The sequence below is a fragment of the Opisthorchis viverrini genome (assembly GCF_000715545.1).
Source record: "Opisthorchis viverrini unplaced genomic scaffold opera_v5_260, whole genome shotgun sequence".
Lineage (NCBI taxonomy): Eukaryota > Metazoa > Platyhelminthes > Trematoda > Opisthorchiida > Opisthorchiidae > Opisthorchis > Opisthorchis viverrini.
Window position 1 is genome coordinate 562,482 of NW_008751918.1, and position 6,000 is coordinate 568,481.

The 6,000-nt window shown below is 48.0% G+C and overlaps 1 protein-coding gene across 1 annotated transcript in view; it reads right to left on the reverse strand.

Moving 5' to 3' along the window:
- Window positions 1-4,032, reverse strand: part of T265_09196 (hypothetical protein) — a gene marked incomplete at both ends in the record, with an annotated part of 34,578 nt that extends 30,546 nt beyond the window's left edge. The window contains one exon of the mRNA XM_009175208.1: window positions 3,935-4,032. The remainder of the gene's footprint in view (window positions 1-3,934) is intronic.
- Between the last annotated feature and the right edge of the window lie 1,968 nt (window positions 4,033-6,000).

The window sequence follows — 6,000 nt, forward strand, 5'->3', positions numbered from 1 at the left end:
CAGTATCCCAGCCCTCGTGCTTCCTTCGGGTGGCTTCAGAACACGCTGTGTCCAAACATGCCCTTTGCCATCCAAAGGGAAGTACTGGAGCCAAATTAGAGGCTTTATTGCTGTACGGTTGAGACATGGACTCTGCGCCTTCAGGCCCTTGACCAAAAGCGCTACTAGTATCGGATAGCGTCGACGAATTCGTAACATATAGGTTGGAAGACGTGATTTAGGTTGTGCAGCAGGTACACCGACCACGGAGAACTGCTGTGGCACGAACTCCGAATCGTCATCTACTGAAATGAGTGCTGTTCTCCGTGCCTCCATCTGGAGTAGTGAAAACTGAGGTGGGCAACGTGTGGCTTGACAAAGTTTTGGAATAGATGGCGAAGTGTTTGGGAGGTGTTGGTGTGATCCATATCCCAGGTTGTGGGGTCCAATGATCATCCCTGTGCCTTTGTGGACGCTGCAAGAAATGGCGTGTAGCCGACGTCAGCGACTTTCGTGCTGTAAGCTTCTCTGTAAACTGTCTAACTGTATCATCATCATCATTATCGACAGCATGACATCAGTGTTCAACACCGATACTTCAATGCTGTACAACCATGAAATATCTGAGTTATTATGGAGAAAAGAATAAATATGGACTTAAAAGGGACTTAGTGATAGCTTGGTACAATCATCCCGACAGCACCCAAGCATTTCGTAATCTCCTTCATATCTCTCCGCCAGGTCAAGGGTTGGCCGCCCCTCTGAGTTGGACATGGAAGACAGCACCCTCTCTGGCAAAAGGTGGTTCGGCATACGCAGATTCAATGGACGACGACATAGCTGTTCTTGGATCTGAAGCCGTGGTAATGCAAGCAATATTAAGTAATCTAAATAATTCTGCATTACGTACCGTCTGTTTACGATGTTCTCCTGGGACGACTTCTCAATCAGTTCCATACATTTTTCAATTAAACATCACGGTTTTACACGCGCTTCACACCTGTAGTGTAAAGTGCTACAGCAAGACAGGGTGGGCTCGAGCCCTAACTTCATGTTTGTGGATGAACCGATTGCGGTAGTAGGCAGGTTTGTCTTCCTGGGCAGCTGTATCAGTTCCGGCGGTCTAGCGAAAGATGGCATTTCTATCCGGGTTGGGGAGGGGGGCAGAACAGTTTTTGTGAACTTGCATCAACTGTGGCGTATACGTGATATAACTTAATCCCTCAAGGGTCGAGTTTACAATGCTGCGGTGCGCTTCATATTATTGTGCGGATCAGAAACCTGCCGCTGTGCGCCGAGGAGTGCAAGATTTTCAGTGTTTGACCATCGATGCCTTCGGAGCATTGCAGTCCCTTGGAAACCCGGATCAGTAATCCTGAAGTATGTCTAATGGTTTTCGGAAATAACTGATCACACTGCATAGGTTGCGCTGGTTTGGCCACGCGCTCCGTATGCCAGTTGACAGACTTTCTCGAAGGGCTCATTTCGCACAACCACGCGAAGGGTGAAAACGAGTCAGGGATTCTTTTAGCACAACCAGGGTGGTCAATGACTTGGCAGCAAAGTATGAAAGCCAGTACCGGTGAACGCAGCTGCGCTGGTCATTGCCGTCTCCCTGGACGGAGACTCCGAGATGGGATACACCAATGGTCAGGGACATTGTCAGACATGGTCCAGTCGCGCCCTCAATGGCGCTCGCGCGTCCAAGCTATTGCCTTCAATGTCATCATCATCATCATCGGCAGCATGACATCAGTGTTCAACACCGATGCTTCACTGCCGTACAACCATGACTTATTTGAAAGCCCTATTGTGAAGAAAAGAGTAAAGGTGGACGGGGGAGGGACTTAGTTGCTACTTACCACAATCACTCCTTCAATGTATAACTCCCTTTCCAACCTCCTCAATTAAAAGCCCACTGACAACCCTGTTGTTTACGCATCAATTGTCAGCTATCACCTCTAATGCGCAGCTACCAACCCAACCTCCCCAAATCATTGGTGAACGAAACTGTGGCAGCTATAACCACTGTACGCGATTCTTACGGCTGATTATGATGACGATGAGAGCCATGTGTCAACATTGATGTTGCTGTCCCGACGAGGACTGGTGATGGAGAGACTCGAAGTTAATGATCAGTGTACGGATAATGATGAGGGACTATTTCGCTTGTGCTGAACATCGTGTTCCCGATCAGTACGAACCTTCAGCACAAGCGCTCACAAATACCCTGGAAGTCATCAGTACAATCAGTCATCGACTAAGTTGGATCATGCGGCTGTCAGCTACCAACAGAGCTTCAACATTTGACGTGGAGCCCTCTACGGCCACGGAGGTTTATGGCTGTATAGGTTCTCTCAAGCGCCACAGAGCTTATGGTCCAGATGACCTCCCAACGACACTGTGAAGTCCTCAGGCAGTGCCTGTTTAATCTGTTCGTTTGTATTTGAGAAAAGGAGAGAGACAACCGGGGGCGGTCAGTGATTGTATCCGTTGTGTGGCAACCCGTGGGAACCAACTTTACATTTGCCAGGTCGTGGACAAACCATCTACCTGCTTCTGCCACTGAATCGGGCACGAGAACCAGCACTCAGTTCGGCAAACGATGATTCGGTATGCGAAATACACTGAATCAACCACAACAGGTTATGGGTGTGGAGACACTGTCCGATCGAAGTCTCCGTCTCTCAAGTGAACACGATTTATAACCAATTCGTTACAAATCCCGCGACTCCAGCCCACCCGGGATGTGGTTCTGACGCCACGGTTGTCGAAGACCTGAAAACGTCTCGGTTCCACTACTCAGAGGCCAGGTCTCTGTTGACAACAAAACGTCATGTACTGTAGTCAAATACACACGTTCGTTGAGATGTAGGGAAATGCGGCTTTGTAGCACAAGTGTCTCAAATTAGAGGAAGCGACTCGAGCCTCACAGATTCATTAACTGACCTCATCTATCACAGTACAACCGGAACTAATGCGACTGACAAGATACACAGAACCCCTGCCTCTTCTTTGGTTGCGAGAGGCCGGTTGGGAAAGTTCAAGGGCACAACCTTAGGGGCGCAGAGCGCAAAACAAAGGAAGGAACAAGTTTGGCCAGTTCATCCAAAAACACCTGACTTTTTCCTCCCCGGCGGCGAGAGTCACGCCGTTCGGACTTTTTATGTCCACAAGGTTTTCGTCAGCGGCTATTTGAAGTCATTCCAGCATTCGGCCAATTATCTCGTTGGCCACGAAATTAGATAGAAATGGAGATCAGGCATCCTTGTCGGACATGAATGTGTATGGAAGCTTTTGGAGAGCCCATGTTATCATCTAACACGCCCGGAAGCCTGAGAATGTAATGGACCTATCACATTCACAAGCTTTCCAGGCACTCTTTGTTGAGCAAGCGTTTTAAGGAGAGTAGAGGGTCGATGACGAAATTTTTTATCGAAACTGCATTTAAGTACCAGTCAGTCAGCAGAAGCAACGATACAAGAGTCTGGCCGATCATCAGACTCTTCTGTCAAGTCTAAGATGCTGTCCCAACCCACCAAAAAGTGACACAAACAACCTCATTCCTTTCCCCCGTAACCCACTACATGGGCAACAAAAAAGGTCTCAGCCAAACCGACGAAAACAAAAGGTTTGGGAGACCACTGTGGGCCAAGCAGGTTCAAAGTGACCGGGCGCGAGTCTCATGCCTTAATAAAACCTCAAAACTTTCGGGAACTACAACCGCCCAGACTGTTGTACGCGAGAATGATACCGCTGTTCAAAGAACGAACGACTCCACAGGTCCGATTTGAGTGCTAAGACCTGAGTGTCCGTAAAAAAGGAATCCAAACAGAGCAGTAAGGGGGTCATAGACACTAAAAACCTTTTGCGCTGAACGAATTAAATTTATCGTTTACTGTAAAACAGAAACTACGCCGACGGAGCACGCATCCTGGCAAATCAATCTACTTACCGGAGTAAAAAAGGACGAAGGAGATATAATCCAGATTCAGGACACATAGAACGTGAAAAATATTGGACATAAATTTAACATCTTATGACGAATTTAACTTTCGGGCTGAAATTGGGAAAGTACAGACTTAAACAAAAATCAGGTCGGGGGATGGTGAGGTATAACGGGAGAGCGCGGGAAAAGTCAGATTCACAGAATGATTAGTACAGCTAATTATTGAGCCTACTTCTTTGATCGTGAAAACATGAAAGATATCTGTATTGCTATAAAGGAAGGAAATCGGTTTCTTTCTTACGACACAATAGGTTTTTAGCTTTCAATGCGTACCGGTCCGAGACTCGTGTTACCTAGACGATTTTTCAAATATTTTGGACAATAGCTCAATGTACGGTTGTTTGAAGTAAGAACTCCACTTCACTCTTTTTAAGTTAAAAATATGTAAGTCTCCAGACCTCCTTAATCTCCACGGGAACTACAAGCTCACGAACGAAACCATCCAAAATGTCGGGGAAATGGCTGTCCCATGACCGTAGAAAATGAGTTTCTTATTTCGACTGCATTTTAATTGTGCTGGCCTAAGCGGCGCGCAGATAGGAACACTCAGAAGCACGTTTTAACTCTCCGCGTGCATCTGTTGCTTCTGTTACACCCGGTGCGTTCCAAATTGTTTTCGCTTACCCCATGTGCAAATTAGTGAAAGTATTATTTCACTGTTCACTCTATCTACAGAGTGCAGACGTGTCATTCGTTTAATTTTCCCACTCTAGCATAACAGTTACGTGATAGTCTCTGTTATTTTGCACTTACTTTCTATTTTGCATCCAGTCTGAATCATGACACTAATAAATGCCGACTGTTCTCTGCAGCCATCGATGGAACGCAACAGATGTAGGCGAAGTGGCTGTCCATCGAACGTAAGACGCGGTCTGCAATCCCACACCTGCAAGACTCGGTGGCACTCTTAATGTACATGTTTACAGGACGACCAGGTAGGCCAACGTGCTAACTCTCCGGACCCGTTTGTCTGCACCAGCCGTCTCTCCATTAAAGGTGCAATGCATACAGCAACTAAGAAGACAACCAACAAAAAAGAATTCATATCACCACTGATGAATCAGAAAGACCAGTGCGTGTTTCTCTTCAGTCGAGATACTCGACGGGAAAATGGAGCTGGAGGATGCAAAGGCGAAGAACGCAGCATCCTGGACGAAAGTTGATAAAAAGATTTCTTTGGTAAACGAGTACCCCGCGCCGTCCATCCCGAGTTTGTTGGCTGCGTAGAAAGTCATCCAGCACTCTGACGCGGCCGACAGGGTCTTTTTAGTGGACGGGCGCGTAGGGGAGAGCATCCTGCTCATCTGCGAGTCGTTCTTCAGAAAAATTACGGCAACGAAGCTGCCACAGTCGCTCCTTGAAAGTATCCTCAAAAAGCCTGGTCACGAATCGCTTCACGCAGATTGGTTACGCCAGAAGGGAAGCGAGCGAACACTTTGGCTTCTAGTCTACCTGCCTACCCTTCGTCTGAAGGGTACAGAAGACGCTGGGGCGGGGTATCGGCTTTCAGAAGGCCTACCTAACGACCAGCCATAAGTCTGGGGATCGCCCTCTAGAGGCGCGAAAAAGGCTTGACGCCAGTCAAGCAGATCCCAAACTTATGTCCAAAACTATTGCAGTTATTGCCCCTTATACCCCTGGAAGCAGGCCGACTACCGAAGACAGCGACGCTCCGGGGGAGGCAGAACCCACGTGGAAGCAGCGGCAAAGTAGGTAGGGCTATCAGCGCTCCTTTCCGTAACAGCCGACAAAGGTGCATCAGTGGACTCCGCTACCAAGTCACAAAATCTGGGCTGGACTAGGTCAGACATGCGCAGACAAGCGGCGAAGCCTACCGACAAATCAACCACGTGTGTTGCCCCAGACATCGGGGAGTGCTGCGAGAACCGTACAATCACTAAGAATGTGAAACTGCCAATCTCAAGCCCCATTCCGTCTAAGGCAGCCTCTTTTTCTGTGGACAGACGCACAGCCTAGGATCCCACCAGCAAAAGCCACAAAGCCAATCACAG